Below are 16998 nucleotides of genomic sequence, written 5' to 3' on the forward strand. Positions count from 1 at the left end.
AGAACTAATATAACAGTACCCAGTTTATCCGTTGCAGAAGGATGAGGAGGTGAGGGAGCCGTGACGTGATTCAAAGCTGCAAGTGGGGGTTTAATATATCTCTTGTGAATGCTTAACCCTTTCCACTATATTACAAGACCAAGGATTTAAGCAAAATGATGAAAAAATTTGACTGGAAAGTCTGAAAATTCTATATAATTGTGTCTGTTCCTCCTCTCCTCCTTTGAAAAAAACGTCCAATGCTTTAAAGAGGCATTGAAGAAGTGCCCACTCTAACGCCGATCCTTGCTACGCCAAGAGACACTTTACAACTCCCTAATCCTCAGCACACATCAGCAGTCTATAGGCAACCTCCTACCAATATGCACATTTTCCAGTTATATGTCCAGCCATAGGCACTGGCTTCGATGAAGTGGCTGCTGCGCTGCAGGAGGGCCAGGATGACGAGGGACCAAATCACCTTCTCTCCCCCACACTACCAATAAACTAACACTAATCCCAATCATAAAGGTAAGTGAACAGGGCACACCATAATAGTCTACCTCCTTCCCTGTTAGGGTAGTGCAGGCTGAGGGCAGGATGTGGCCTAAAATGTGAGCAGGCAGCAGTTGCAGCGAACCAGTATTAGTCTAATGGATCTAAAAGAACGGCCAATCAAACGTCAATAAAAATAGGAACCTTTAATTACACTAAAAATGTATACAACTAATCTAAAACACTGCACCGCTAGAGTAAAGGAAACACAGAGAATGCAGATTTTAAGAAGGGCAAAGGGGGAACTCCAGGTTATGACAGGCGAGTAGGTCAGGCCAAGTTCAGCAGCAATGTCATGTCTTCTTAAAAAAGGTAGAATAGAAAGTGGGGGATTCTCAGGCACTAGGGCCCTGTCGTAAGTCAGACATAGGAGACGGACCAGAGAACATGGTTCAACTTAGAGGTGTATTAAAGGAAAAGAATGCCTCCGTCTATCGCTACAAACTACAGTGGAGATGATGCTCTCTGCGCTTCAAAAGAAAACAAGAAACCAGTGCTCATCAGGATGCCTCACAGAATTCCGTCCTCCATCCAAACCTATTCTATCCTATGCTTCCCCTACCACTAATAACATGAATAACAAGCTCTGCCTAAGTAAGTTGCCTCTCACTATACCTGGCTCCTGGTGGCTGATTTCCAACTCCCGCCCAATTGTGTCTTTGGTTCTGGATCTCTTCTTTCCTCAGGTCCCGACCTGTTGATGTAGTTCAAAGCTCAAAGTGGGATTGTAAGCTCACAAGGTTCACAAAATTCAGCTATTGCTAGTAGTGGTTGGGTTCCTAAACGTATTCCTTGTTTGGCTGCACAATGATTGTTTCTGCAGACGTTAAGTAGCATGCTTACATTAACTCGGTATTTTAACTCCCTCAGGATAGTTAGGTCCTTCAGCCTGGCATGGGCTGTCTGGCCCTCTAGGCCTTCTGGATAGGATATGGCATTGACCACCTCATGAAGTGTTTCATGGTTCAGCCCCTCGTGGGCTCTTCAGCCTCTCAAGCCGTATGTTACTCTGTTTGTACTCATGCCCTCATGGGTTATTCTCCGGGTCAGCCCCTCATGGGCTACTCTTCTTCCAGGCTTTATGTTTCTCTGGTTGTGTTCACCCTCTCATTGGGTATTCTCTGGATCAGCCTTGTGTGGGCTACTCGCCACTCCAGGCCTTCTATTTCTCTCGTGGTTCTCTGGGTCAACCCCTTGGTGACTACTCTGGGACCTCACTGACCACCTTCTACTTCTCTCTTCCGGATGCTTAACTGTTCTCCTGTGGCGTGGCTCATCAGGGGCGGCGGCTTCTCTGTTCAGAGTGGAACCATGACTCCGATTTCTTCACGGTCCAGTCTTTCACATCGTTTCCTCCCGCCTGAGACCGGCATGACTGCAGCGTCGGGTTTGCTTCTGCCTCCTTTCGGCAGTTCTGCGTTTCCTGGCCTCTCTGACTTCCTGAACTCAGCAATGTTTTGCGGGCTCTGGATTTCCACAACCCACCATGCTGTCGGCATGGTTCTGCCTCCAAGCTCCTTTGTGGTTGGATCGTCCCTTCCATTGTGTTCCCGACAGCAGATCAAAAAGTGGTGAGTGTCAAGAGCAGTTCCTGGTGCTAGTCAGTCCCAGATCACAGGGTGCCTGAAAGCAGTGAAACCAGATCAAAAATGGATCAAAGAAGGGAAACAGGTTCTAGAGCTGCTCCTTTATTTCTTGGTGCTGGGGAGACCAAATCGTGGGCACCCAGGGGCCAGGTCAGTCCTTTATTTCTGTAACACCCAGTCAGGAGTGTTGTAGAGCACGGTTGACGTTTTGAGGGCCCTGGATGCCAGTGTCATTTTCATTAGGCATGGTCCGGCCATCAGTGTCACCCCTACTTTTCTGTGAGGATGTTTAGGCATCAGAGCTTGCATCTGCCTTGGATGCAAGCCTTCTGTTTTCGCCTCCCTGGCAAAGGACTTTGGAATAGGCTGTGTTCCCAAAGGAGGTCCAATGAATCCTTCTTCTCCAATGAATCCTTCTTCATCTTCTTCTTCTTGTGAGATTACAAAGATGAAGCAACTAGGGAGATGATTCCCCCTCCTTATAACCCCACTCCCCTCCCCCAAATGTCCCACGGGATTTCTCTAAAGCAAGCCTACTGTACGGGGTGCAAACCAGGCTGCTGTAACAATTGTCCTTTGTGTTCAGACATCATACCCAGAGTGCCTTGCCCGAAAGAAACAGAGAGGACAGAAAGTTACAGAGAGACCTAGCAGAAGCCAAAATAGTGGAAACCCTCTCTCAGCCCATCTCTCTCCTCTGGCTACTCCCCAACCCTTACCCCCTTCCCATGCCTGCTAACTTCAAAATGGACTCCAGTGGTTAGGACCCTGCTGTGAACACCTACTGTACCCTGGCAGGCATGTCCTTGAAGCAGGTCCACTGCCCATCCCCTCAGGGGAATTCCCTTGGAAGGAGATGAATCCATGCAAAGAATCATCAAAGGGGGAAGCTTCCTGGCCTCCACCCAGAGATGAGTGCGATGCAGGCCACAGAAGCTTAATCAACATGCTCAGGTCCAGGTAGACAATTGTATGACACCAAATTGCTTTGTGGCTTTATAACTATATGTCATCAAGAGCCACCCTGCCAGGCCATGCAGGGCTTATCTTTACAGTTGATCATGCTACCAGACCCTTTCGAGACACACAGTTATCCTTTTGTGGAAAGAGGAGCCTTTGACGACACGAGCCACCTCCACTGCCTTGTTTGGCTCAAGGAGGCTGTCCTCGGGAATGCACATGTGACCTTTGATCCTGCTCTGCAGCCACTGCAAGCAGGGACAGGGGGGACTCTGGTGGCAGTCCAGTCCAGGCTGTGTCACATGGGTGCATTATGCTTTAAGCAGGGAGCACTTTATGAAAGAGGGTTTGCTCAGCATTCCCCCTTTCAGAGACAGAATTAACAGCGTAACTGTCACAATGGGATACACGGTATCCAGTCTTTATAACGAAATCATTATGTAGACATGCACATATACCGAAAGTTTTACGACAAACCATTACGAAAATGTATGTGGGGTGGGTTACATTTTGTGGAAACACTGTTGGGATGGATTTTTAGTGGTGGGAAACAGGGGTTTGGGGACCCCCACCCAAAAAAATAAAAAAAATAAAAAAATACTAATTCGATATGTTTGTCATTGCACGTTTTTCGGTATAAGTGCGTTTGTTATAAAATATGTCGTTATAAAGACATGTCACCTGGATACACAGATTTACATGAATCTATGTAGAATACTATGTACTGAAAACCTGAAGGAAGGCAGCAGCCCCATTTATAAACTTGGTTTTATTTTTAAGGCTTCACACTTTATTAGTTTGCCGGCTCAGCAGCAATAGAGAATGTTCCCTTCATTTCCTATTTATAGTCCTTCTTTCCACAAGAGTGTCCAAATTTGGTGATGTTATTACTGTATATTGTGGGAAAAAAATTAAGACACTCAACATGATTTCAATTGCTTATTTCCTGCGGTTTCCTACTGATGAGCAGACGTTAACCAATGCCTGCTTAAACGTGCAAACTGTGTTTTACCCTGCCCCTGTCACGTGTATACAGCTTACTTCAACTGCGCAGCACTGACAATGCTTCATCAGGGGGAAAACACTATAAGGGCTTGTTCCAACGGGTGTCATGTTAACACAAATTGAGCACATTTTGCTTTTTGGGGAATACTGCAGAGGTGATTTTCACAAAAAGTTCAGTTTCGAATGGGTTTGGTACAGTATGATCACAGTCAAAAAGTTAGGGGTCAAATCAACATCTGGAAGACAGTTTGTGGGATGTGTTGTTGGACAGTGGCTCAGTGCTGTTGGCGTAAGGGTGAAAAAAATGCAGATTTAGACATGTGGGAGGTACTGGTGGAAGACTTACGTTTTTAGTGATTTGCGGAACAGGAGTATGATGGAGTTGTTTTGAAACTGCATCAGAGTTCCAGGGGGTCTTGCCGGGCAGGAAAAGAACTTTTTAGCGGCTTAGCTTTGATGCCAAACCTTTGATGGATGTGCTACAGGAAGCAGGAGAGCATCCAGAGGTATGGTGTTTGGCCGCTGGGTATGTTGGTGTGCCGTGCAAGACTGCTTTGTAGATGATGCAGACAGTGTTGAATAGGGGAGGGGAAGCCAGTGAAGCTCAGGTAGGGAGTGGGAGATTTGGGCAAATCTGCAAGCTCCTGTAACGATGTGGGCTGCAGCATGGTGGACTGCCTTGAGAGGGACCTAATGCATGGCCGGGAGCTCGGTTAGGAGGACATTTTTCCCCATCAAAGTGGGAGATCATGAGAGCCTGAACCACAATGTGGAAATTGTATGGGTGTGAAGGGTTTGATTTGTGGAGTGTGGCAATCTGTGGTCGGGCATTTTGGGATTTCTTGGCTATGTGCTTTGGAAGGAGTGTGCTGCTGTTGACAGTGAAACCTAGTCACTGGTCTGAGTCTGGCAGGATCACATTGAATCCCGTCAGTTACATATCACCAAGTCACTTTTTTAATTGTAATTTCTGTTGTTTGGCAGGGGGACCAATAAGAATGGATCTGGTCTTGATGGAGTTAATCTTAAGGTAGGAGTTTGACATTAAAGTTTGGATAGTAGCCAGGCACTCAAAATGGCAGGTGATGTCCTAGGGGCCTTGAGATAGAGCTGGGTGTCAGCAGTATGTCGATGAGTGGCTATGTTGGGATCTCGAAGGAAAAATCCCAGAGATTCCCTAAAGAGGTTTAACATGAATTGGGAGAGGATGGCACCTTGGGGGAACCTACATGTGAGTAGGAGTTATTTGGATCTGAACTTACCATCTGTAATGCTTGGATTTAGCTGAATAGGTAGGAAGCAAATCCTTTTCGGACAGTACAGGAGAAGCCCACCCTGGGAGGATTGTCAGATGGTCAACAATGATGAATGCAACAAAGAACTGCAAGAGGACTACGAGGCACAAGTCACCCTCGACCATGATTTGGAATGAGTCATCCATCGCTTGGATGGTGGCAGTCTAGATTCTGCATTTGGGGCATAAACTGGACCGGTAGTCATGAAGGAGACTGTGTTTCTCTATTGTCCCCTATAGTTGGCACATGGCACATTTTTTCTTTGTGTTTCCCACTGAACAGACGGCCTGTGATGGGCTTGTAGTTATATAGATCCTCTGAGTTGAGATTTATAAGACCTTTCTAAGTGTGCCTAGGAATGTGCCCTCATTAAGGGACACGTTCACACTGCTGGGGTGTGCAATAAGCACTTGGCCAGTGAACTGTTTCATAAGGTATGTCGGGTCTACTTTTTGCATGTAAGTGGTGGGCTTGAGGGAGGCGAGTGCATATCGGAGATCCTTGGAAGAGGGGAGTGATGTTGGTCCAAAGGGGGAGAGTGTGGAAGGGGATTTAACGCAAACCTTTGTCCAACTTGGATATGTCAATAAGAGTTCTGATTTTGTCCATTTTTTTTATGAAGAAGGTATTGATTAGGTCACATTTTAATTGGGAATCTGGCACCTTGGGGTGGGTGTGGGCTTGGCCCATTGCTGGACTACTTTGAATTTGACTTTGCTCCTGTGAGTGGGTGGCTTGATGGCAGAGGTGTAGTTAGCAGTTTTAGCCTTGAAGATCATGTGTCTGTGTGGAGTGCACAGGGATTTGAGGGATGTGAGAGCTTCTGAGCTGTGGTTATTGTGCCACTGCTTCTCCAAACATCTGATCAGGTGTTTATTGGAGGTGAGCATGGGTGTATACCACAGCATGGATGGTTTTGCTTTGGCACAGTTACTTTTTTGGGGAGCCTGGCAATGGACTAACTCCCTGTTTAAGTGATTGAATGATTTCAGAAGATCTTTGGCATCCCCTGTGATGGGGGATGTCACAAAGGCTGTCTCTAGGGTGTTGAGTGGGAAGTTCTTGAAAGTGCAGTGTTTGTTCCCTAAATACTAAAGCAGGGCCTCGATCGTTATATTCAAAATGTGGTCTCTGGTAAGAGTCTTTCACCAACACTGCCAATTGGTTTCTAATAAGGCTGTGTTTAACAGCATGCAATGATGTTCCCTTTACTGATTCAGCCTGGGGAATTAGTTTCATTGTCTAGCTCGATGTGTGTGTTCCGGTATTTATGTACGCTTTATTTCAAGCTGGTGTTGGGTCTTAAATGATGTGTCCCAACATGCAATCAGTTCTCCCCTTTTACTCTGTCACATGCTTGGACAAGGGGATTAGACTTCAGTGACATCTAGAAATGAGTGTTATAGCATAATGAAAAGCCCTCTTTTGATCTTGAGTTGGGTATTACAGGGCCCCAGACTTACATTTACCTAAGGAGCTAATTCAAATTCTTAGAAGCCACATTTTTAAAATTATTACAAATTCAAAATGATCATGCAAAAATACAAGCAAATCCATTTCCTACATTATTTCATTAAAAATATGCAAGCCTGTCATTTACTCACTTTTGCTGCCTTGAATTAAATTCGATGCTAATTGACCATTTTATTATTTATTTATTTATTCATATTTTTAAAGTGCACAACAGTCCAGGGGCATCGTGACCATGACCATGGAGCTCATGCTCTTTAGGGGTATAAAAGCTTTGAGTAAGTCTTTAATGCCTTTGTCATGCCGACTGTTGGGCGGCGTTTTTGGGACTCTTGGAGGCGCCATTAAGTTGTCCCAACACGTCGGCGGCCGTTTCGGAATCACCGCTCTAGTGTTTTCCAAGATGGCCGCCGCCACCTTTAGTGCGGCTCAGTGCAGAGTTCTTCGCGTTGCACCTTCACTGCTCCTCTGAAGGTAACGCTGTTTGACCGCCTAGCCCTCGGTCTTTCGCCTGTTTTTTCCTAGCCTGCTCTCCCAACTTATTCTGTTCTTTGTGCTTCCGCTTTTTCTATGCCTCGGCGATCTCCTGCTATTTTTGCTTTTCGCCCTCCTAGTCAGTCCAGCCTTCTTCCCTCCTTTTCTTTCTCGTTCTTGTTTCCTCCTTCTTCTTAGTTCTTTTACCCTTGACATATTCCGTGTTCTGTTTTTTTCCTTTGGTCACCCTTCCTGACTTTTGTCTGCCTTTTGCTCCTGCTCTTGGTATCCGGAGAATCTGCATACCAGCCCGCCTTTAGTCTGGATTCTTTCCCCTGTCTGCCCGGCGCTTACTTACCTCTGTCAATTGCTGAGTCCTTTTGTATACCGGAGGATCTGCATCTGCATACCAGACCAACACTAATCTGTGTCCACCTCGGAAGTGCACCCAGCAGGGTTTTTTCCACCGCAAAGGCTTTTTCCCTGCTCTGGAGCCGGCTCCCGGGAGTTCCCACTGTTCGGTTTCCCAACTATCCGACAGGGTGTCATCCCAGGGAGCCCGCCCCTACTTACACGAAAAGAAGAAGACCCCGAAGACCTCTCAAAGACGCACCGGGGAGCGACAAGGAAAGAAGTCAGATCACTGGATCAGTTCTTCAGACGTGTCAGGTGAGGAGGAAGGGAGGGAATCTATTGCCTACTCTGACAGAGTGCAACGCCAAAAGACCCAAATGGCTTCGCTTGAACAATACCAAGAATTGGTGGCAGCTATCCAGGGTCTAACAGTAGAAGTGCAATCCCTTTGTTCCTAGAACCAGTCCTTGCGACAGCAGGTGGCAGCCCGTGATGAAGCCCGTGGGGACCTACCTCCCCTTCCTTTGCCATGTGGGAAGTACGATGGAGATCCCAAGACACTGAAAGAGTTTCTGGACGCCTGCAAGTTATATTTTACTTTCCGACCTCGCACTTATGAGTCAACTAAGGCCAAGGTTGGATTCCTAGTCTCCAATCTAGCAGGGAACGCATTGGCTTGGGCCTCTCCCCTGGTCTTACAGTCGGATCCATCTACCAATGATTATGACCAGTTTGTACATCTCTTGAAGTCTCGATTTGAACGCCCTGAAGTTCAGTACGCCTCATACGAAGCCATCCTGGACATAAGACAGGGTCCTCATAATGTACAATCGTATGTAACGTCTTTTATGCAATTAGCCACGGAAGCCGGATGGCCAGACTCTGCCCAACAGACATTGTTTCGACGTGGCTTGCACGAAGACATAAAGGATGAATTGGCACGTATTGCAAGACCCCAGCCTTTTCAGGAACTTGTTTCACTTGCACTACAGATTGAATTCAGGTTAGGAGAAAGAAGATAGGAGAAGAGACGACCTCGATCTTCTCCCTTACCTTTCACCTCACCTTCGCATTTCTCCAAGGAACCATCTGCGCCCACTTCTGGAGAGGAACCCATGCAGATTGGTACTGCAAGAGGACCCTTAACTGCTGATGAGAAGAAGAGAAGAAAGGAGCTGGGACTCTGTATGTACTGTGGTTCCAGTAAACACCTACTCCGTAATTGCCCAGAGGTTCCTCCTCGTCGCCAGGGAAACAAATCCCCCCGAACCTAATCAGGGTTAGGTCCGGGGAAGTTGGAAGTAGTCCCTGTAATCATACTTTATCTCTTCTACCCAAAGAAGACAACCGTTTGATGGTGTTCCAAATCAGTTTAGCCAGAGGATCCTCCGTCGCTTGGAAGACTGCGCCATAGGGATCCAACCTGATGAACCTATCCCTTTTGGAAGGATGTTTCCCTTATCTCTACCCGAGCGTAGAGCCCTCAAGGAATATTTGGACTGTAATCTCCAAAATGGACTCATCCAAGAATCCAAGTTTCCTGCAGGGGCATCGTTATTCTTCATACCCAAGAAAGGGTCATCCAAACTCTGCCCTTGTATTGACTACCGAGGCTTAAATCGTCTTACCATTAAGGACCGATATCCCATGCCCCTTATCAAGGAGATTCTTGCAGCTGTACAAGGTGCCACCATCTTTACCAAGTTGGACCTTAGAGGAGCATATCACTTGCTCCGTATCAGACAGGTGGATGAATGGAAAACTGCTTTTAGGACACCTCTAGGCCATTTTGAATATCGGGTAATGCCCTTCGGCCTAGTGAACGCACCCGCGGTTTTCCAACGCTTTATGGACAAGCTATTTGCCGACCTCCTCTTTTCTTCAGTGGTGATATATTTAGATGACATTTTAATTTACTCCTCATCACTTTCTGAACACCGAAGACATGTTTGCCAGGTCTTGAGACGTCTTCTTGAGAACAAGCTCCTAGAAAAGCTTGAAAAATGTGTCTTTGAGGCATCTTCAGTATCCTACTTGGGGTTCATCCTCTCACAAGAAGGTATCCGTATGGACCCCAGTAAGATTTAAGCAGTGCTCCACTGGCCTGCTCCTGGAAGTGTTAAGGAAGTACAACGATTCCTAGGATTGGCGAACTTTTATCGCCAATTCATCCCTGGATTCTCGAATTTAGTCCTCCCTATCACTTCTTTATTAAAGAAGGGGGTGTTATTTCTTTGGACACCAGAGGCGGATTCCGCCTTTCAAGCCCTTAACAAGGCCTTCACCTCGGCGCCGATTCTGGTCCAACCGGATCAAACCTTACCTTTCATAGTCGAAACTGATGCTTCGGGAGGAGCTTTTGGCGCAGCTCTCCTACAGAAACGTAACAATTGTTAGGAAAGATTTCTTAATTGTGGGTAATTTTCCTTCCATGTTGCAACCCCTAAACGTTTTGCTGTTGTTTTCACCATGATCTAGACTTTGCCAGAGAAGTGCAGCCTTCTGCCGCACTCCCCTGGGCTTTCGCTCCATTCTTACGGGGAAACTGACATGCCCTTAAGACAGTCAGTACCGGGAAACGCTGTTTTCCGTAGTTTCCTTATCATGTTGCAGCTTTCGTGCAACATGACACAAGAGGGCACTGTAAGCTAAGTTACTGCTCTCTTGGGTCTCTAGCCTTCTACAGGCCCTAGATACTCTTTTTGGATCGTAACTGATCGGTGCAAGTGAATCACGGACGGGAATGGTGGCAGCGATCGTTTCTTGTGTTTTGAGCTCCTTTTGGCGTTTTAAGCGCGTTTTTCGCGCTTAGCCCAAAATGGTGGCCTGGCTCCCAAAATGGCCAGACCACGAGGCTCCTTTGTCCTGTCCGCTGACCGTCTTGCTCCCTTCACCTTCCCCAGGTCGAGCTGACCCGGGGCCTTCCTTATTTGGGCATGTACTTTCCCGCGAAACACAGATGCTTTTGCGGGCTTCTACAGGCCTTGTGTTTGCCTCCAGGATGTGGGCTGGGATGTCTGGTCCCAATACACATCCTGGGTGCCAGAGAGTCTAGTGTGGTATGAATGCCTGGAACCACCGTGGTCCGTGATAGGTCCACGTATGGTGTGAGTGTTTTATGAGCGGATCTCCCATTGGGTCCCCTCCGTTTTGGCGCGAAGGGAACCGTGGATAAGAGGGGGCTGGAAACGCCACTACCATGTCGATCTCCTGAGTTCTCACGAACAAAGGAATACAGGAGCCAAGTATCCTGCAACCACGAGGCTGAACCGAGGAATCGCTGGTGACCCGCTGAAGGATAATCCTCTGCACTGCTGTCGCTTTGTGAAACCCTTTCTACCTCTGATCGAACCAGAAGGCCTGTACTGGTACTTCGACACTTGGAATAGCGGGGACACCTATTCTCGGCAACTTCCCCATCTCCTGCACGTAAGCCTTCGGAAGTGTCTCTGGGCCATCCAGCAGACTGACCAGCCTACCCAGGAGTCTTGCTCTGTAACCGCCGCCAGGTTGTGTTGTATTTCGAGTCCTTGTCACTCTCACACGATTCGTACACTTGGCATTCCCAGGTCTGAAGTGAGTAGTGTACATTTGGCTGAGATACACACGGCCGCTCCGTTGCCCTGCTGTGGTAACAAACTGTGCGGGTTCACTTCGTTTGGGACATCTTTAACTCAACTCTGCTGCTGCAGAATCTACACGACGACGAGACGTCCCCTGCTCCCCTGAACCTGCCAGCACTGAAACTGACGCGGAGAAGCCTGGGTCTGCTTGCATTGGGGACCGGTGAGTAGCATGGCTAGGAACTGGTCGCCCTCCTGCAGGAGCCCAAAGCTTTTCCCCGCTGTGTCAAACAGCACGCCTTTCCTTACTCGCGCTCTGCTTCTGCCCACAGTGGAGGCTGCGCTTGAGTCGCGGAACTCTGTTCTTCTTCATTTGTGCACCAAACTGAACTGCCTGATTCCCTCGAAGAGACTCCCCTTTTGCCCGTTGGCACCAGCATGTGCAGGTACTTTCAGCACAAGGCTCCACTCTTCATAGGGCTTGGACTTCCTTTTAGTTAGGTGCCTCTGAAGGTGGACTGGGTCTAATCATTATTTCGCACTGCCTGTTTTCCTCCCCTTCTAGGTGGACTACACATTTCGTGCATCTAACGCTTTAGACTCGTTTTGTATTTGTATATATATTGTGTTGGTTTACTAGAGTTTTATTGTGATTTCTCGCTACGGTCATTGTTGCAAAGGCCTTGGAATAAATGTGTATATATTTTTAATATAACACCTGTTTGGAGTAGTTTGTAAGTGTCCGTGCTTTGTGTGCTCATTGCGGGCTTTCAGTCACCCTCACCCCTCTTGAGACCTAGTCTTGACCGCCGCGATCGCTACCCTGATTGGTCTGGCTTGACCAGCGGTTACCCTGTTCCAAGTAATTAGGTTGGCCTTCTGAACTTCTGCGCCGCCAGGACAGAGTTCAGAAATCCGTCTTAACAACGATGAACTCGAACATCCGGTGGCATATATTTCTAGAACCTTATCCCCAAGTGAAAAGAATTATTCCACCATCGAAAGGGAATTGTTGGCCATAAAACATGCTTGTGAGGAGTGGCGACATCTCCTTCAAGGAGCTATGCACAAATTCACAGTACGTACGGACCACAGTAATCTCTGCATACTCCAACAGATGGAATGCCAAAATGCCAGACACGCCCGATGGGCGTATTTTTTTTCCCAGTTTAATTTTGAAATTACATACCTACCGGGCAAGCAGAACGTCCTAGCCGATGCCCTTTCCCGCAGTCAGGTTTCAGACTCTGAGGTAGAAGGCAACCATGAATTACTGCTGGCGGGCAAGGAGATCCGGACAGTGGCCAATACGTTCCTACGTGAGGTTCAGTTCAGACAACACAATATCCCTATGGGAACAGATGTAGGTAATGAACTAGAAGAAAGAGGGGGGATACCTTTTTAAGGGCCGAGCTTTATACCTACCCGATAAGAGGCACCAAGACTTGGCTCTCTCGTGGTGTCATGATTCACCAATGGCTGGGCATAAGGGAACACGTGCCACCCAGGACCTTCTGTCCAGGCTGTTCTGGTGGCCGAAGATGAGCCAAGATGTGCAGTTTTATGTATCAGCCTGCCCAATTTGTGCAGCCAACAAGTATCTCACCTCTAAGCCTGTCGGCTTACTACAGCAGGAACCAGCGCCCAAACAGCCTTGGACACACATCTCTACGGACTTTATTGTAGATTTACCAAGGTCCGACGGAAATACAGCCATCATGGTGACAGTGGACTCCTTAAGCAAATTAGCCCACTTCACGCCCTTGAAGGGGTTACCCACAGCCCCGGAGATGGCTAAGGTATTTTTGAGAGAAATTGTGCGACTTCATGGTCTTCCTGATACTGTAGTTTCTGATCGAGGATCCCAATTTACGTCCAGATTTTGGGGGTCTCTTTGCAATCAGTTAGGAATTCAACGAGCCCTTTCCTCTGGATTCCACCCTCAAAGCAATGGGCAGACTGAAAGACTTAATCACACACTCGAACAATATCTCCGCTGCTTTTGTAGCAGAAGACAAGAAGACTGGTGTGCTTACCTTCCAATGGCGGAGTTTGCTTATAATAACACCAGACATACGGCCATCAATATGTCGCCTTTTCTATGTACCTTTGGCTACCATCCTAAACATTTGCCTCTGACAGAACTACGTCCTTCAAGTCTACCTGCCATCGAACAAGTAGTCAAAGAACTTAGAGACACCCATAAACTGGCCAGCGAGACCTTGAATGCCAGTCGTCAGACGTATAAGGCATGGGCCGACAAGAAGAGGAAGGCAACTCCTCCGTGGACTAAAGGAAGCAAGGTTTGGTTAGCCACAAGGTTCTTACCCCGGTGGACACACATGGGGAAGTTTGCTCCGAGGTATATTGGACCCTTTCAGATTTCTAAGAAGGTGAACCCTGTAGCATTTCGCCTTCAGTTGCCTTCCTCACTAAAGAATGTTCATCCTGTGTTTCATTCATCTCTGCTCAAGCCCTACCTGCCTGATCCCTATAAGAGAAGAACCAAAGGATCAATTGATACCCTTCCGGCAGATCCAGCCGAATATGAAGTATCTTATCTAGTCGATTTCCGGTACCATCATGGAGTTCTACAATACTTGGTTCATTTGAAGGGTTATCCCATTGAGGAACGCACCTGGGAGCCCAAGATCCACATTCACGCCCCCCGACTTATCAGAAGATTTCACAGATTACACCCGGGCAAACCGGGAGGGCCCCCCAAGTATAAGAGGCCATACTGTCATGCCGACTGTTGGGTGGCGTTTTTGGGACTCTTGGAGGCGCCATTAAATTGGCCCAACACGTCGCCGGCCGTTTCGGAATCACCGCTCTAGTGTTTTCCAAGATGGCCGCCGCCACCTTTAGTGCCGGCTCAGTGCAGCGTTCTTCGCCTTGCACCTTCACTGCTCCTCTGAAGGTAACGCTGTTTGACCGCCTAGCCCTCGGTCTTTCGCCTGTTTTTCTTCCTAGCCTGCTCTCCCAACTTATTCTGTTCTTTGTGCTTCCGCTTTTCCTATGCCTCGGCGATCTCCTGCTATTTTTGCTTTTCGCCCTCCTAGTCAGTCCAGCCTTCTTCCCTCCTTTTCTTTCTCGTTCTTGTTTCCTCCTTCTTCTTAGTTCTTTTACCCTTGACATATTCCGTGTTCTGTTTTTTTCCTTTGGTCACCCTTCCTGACTTTTGTCTGCCTTTTGCTCCTGCTCTTGGTATCCGGAGGATCTGCATACCAGCCCGCCTTTAGTCTGGATTCTTTCCCCTGTCTGCCCGGCGCTTACTTACCTCTGTCAATTGCTTAGTCCTTTTGGATACCAAAGGATCTGCATCTGCATACCAGACCACCACTAATCTGGGTCCACCTCGGAAGTGCACCCAGCAGGGTTTTTTCCGCCGCAAAGGCTTTTTCCCTGCTCTGGAGCCGGCTCCTGGGAGTTCCCACTGTTCGGTTTCCCAACTATCCGACAGGGTGGCATCCAGGGAGCCCGCCCCTACTTACACGAAAAGAAGAAGACCCCGAAGACCTCTCAAAGACGCACCGGGGAGCGACAAGGAAAGAAGTCAGATCACCGGATCAGTTCTTCAGACTTGTCAGGTGAGGAGGAAGGGAGGGAATCTATTGCCTACTCTGACAGCCTTGTATTAACATCACACCCGATGTTCAATCAGTTGCATGGCGAAGAGGACGGGCGAACGCACCTTGCGTTTCCACCACCTTCCTTCCTCTCTCCACTATACAAATGCTCCAGCACTTACGCCAGCAGGGGATTTTCATGCCGGCACAAATCCTAGAATCCCTTCGAGGTCCACCAGCTTTATGAACTAAAATAAAGCAGGAAGATCCCATAGGGATCCATTGTAAAGGCTGCCTGACATGCTTGCATGTTGGGAAGAGTTTAATTTTAATTGTGAATGTTTACCATGTGCACATGGTGGCTAATGTGGCATACATGCACATTGTGTTCTTTGTAATACTTTCCCATCTCTTTTGGATAGGCTATCTTTCATCAAATTCACAAAGCACAGTTCTTCAATTTCAGCTCACACCAACTTTCCTTAATATTCAATTACAAGCTTCTTTGCAGGTATTTTAAGTGGCTTTTTATAAGTGGGTGTCCTGGGTCTAGGCGCAGTTGTCGGTGCTTACGTTGTTCCAGTGAGGTCTCTGGCCACCACGAGTCCTCTCTCTCATGCTGTGCCTTGCTCTCTCTCCACAGCGGCTTCCCGTGACTTTGCTCCTGCCACCAATGCATCTCTTGCAGCTCAGGCCTCACAGTTGAGCTTCGCTTGGTCACGCCATTTCCCGTTCTGTCTCTGGCTGCAGGCCTCTAGCTTCTCTCAGTCTCGCTTCCCGCTGCATGCACTCTGCATCGTTCTAGGGCTCTCAAGCATTCCGTCTTCCACGTCGCCTTCCCGGAGATGTACGTGCTCCTCCAGTAGTGCGTAGACCTGCTTCCACAGCTGACTCCATTCTTACCATTCTTCCTGTTTTGAAACTTCCCGGCCGGCAGATTGGTCCAAAAAGGACTGGACTGCACATTGCCGACTTGGAAGGTCTGCATTGCTCTTGCTCGCCTCCTTCTCATCCCAGTACATAACTGGTGTGTTTATGTGTTGGTATCAATAAAGAGAGGATGTTATTTCTCTAGGTGGTCACTTGCTCATCCCCGTACTTAACTGGTATTTATTTGTTATCCTCACTCACATATCCACCCCCAGGGTCAGGAATCAATAGCAACTGCCTTTCCGTGGCCACATGGGAGGAGGATATTCTGGGGAAAGAAGTGAGGATGCCCTCAGATTCCTCACAGCTATTAGGTATTATTTTAATGAAGCTTTTAAAAATCAGACGCAGGAGTTTTTATCTGGAGATTATGTGATTTAGTTAATGTTTTATACTGTCTATCTTTTATTCCTCTAGTCATACATACATCACACTGTATATTATGAAATGTATAATTTATTTTAATTAGTATTCTGTTTTCATGAAGTTTATTGCATGCAATGAACTGTGCTAAACATGGAACATATTTTTCCACATACATTTATGGACTGATTTATGAATATGTAAATTGAAAAAACGTTTTTGTTGGATTGTTGGCTGCCATGGTGGATTTTGAGGTTAGGATATGTTTTTTATATTGTTTCCTTAAATGACCTAAGCAGTTTAGGTCCAAGTTATTTGGCAGTTAGCATCATGGAATCTACTGCCAATTACCAGTCTGCATGTCAACATTGATAGCTGGCAAACTATTGAGTTGTTGGGTGTACTATTTTTCTTTGTTGCTTCAGGGCTGTCAGGCTATTCGTGATTTCAGATTTTGTCTCGTGGTACATGGGTGCAGCATAGTTCCCACTCATTTCCTTTCCATCGGTGACCAAACCTGCTTGCACAGGTCTTTCCACTGTGGATCTATTGATGGTTTTTAAACCATGCGCCCCCTCCCCCTCTATTGACGTTTTGATGGATGTCAAGTATTATTGAATTTCATTAATGTGGACAGTGCTGTTTTAAAGTAAACCACCTTGTACAGGAACGCTTGCTGACTAGTTGTAGGAATCAATTTACACAAAGTGTACAACAGACTAACCACCTCACCACCATCTCCCAGGTCAGGGTATAAGATAAAGTAGCCTGGCATGAGAAGACCTATTGTCATAAGTGATGAGTAGTTGAACCAAATTTCAGTTATGATTAGTAGGTAAGACCCTTCCCCTCAGCCATTGTGTGTCTCAGTACCTAAAATTAAAAACTCTGCATT

The 16998-nt window shown here is 47.2% G+C and overlaps 1 protein-coding gene across 1 annotated transcript in view; it reads right to left on the minus strand.

The window, feature by feature from the left end:
* Positions 1-16998, minus strand: part of VWF (von Willebrand factor) — a 1005270-nt gene that overhangs the window by 911842 nt on the left and 76430 nt on the right. The gene's annotated exons all lie outside the window — the stretch shown is intronic.

This window comes from Ambystoma mexicanum, chromosome 12 (genome assembly GCF_040938575.1).
Source record: "Ambystoma mexicanum isolate Mex_15411 chromosome 12, UKY_AmexF1_1, whole genome shotgun sequence".
NCBI lineage: Eukaryota > Metazoa > Chordata > Amphibia > Caudata > Ambystomatidae > Ambystoma > Ambystoma mexicanum.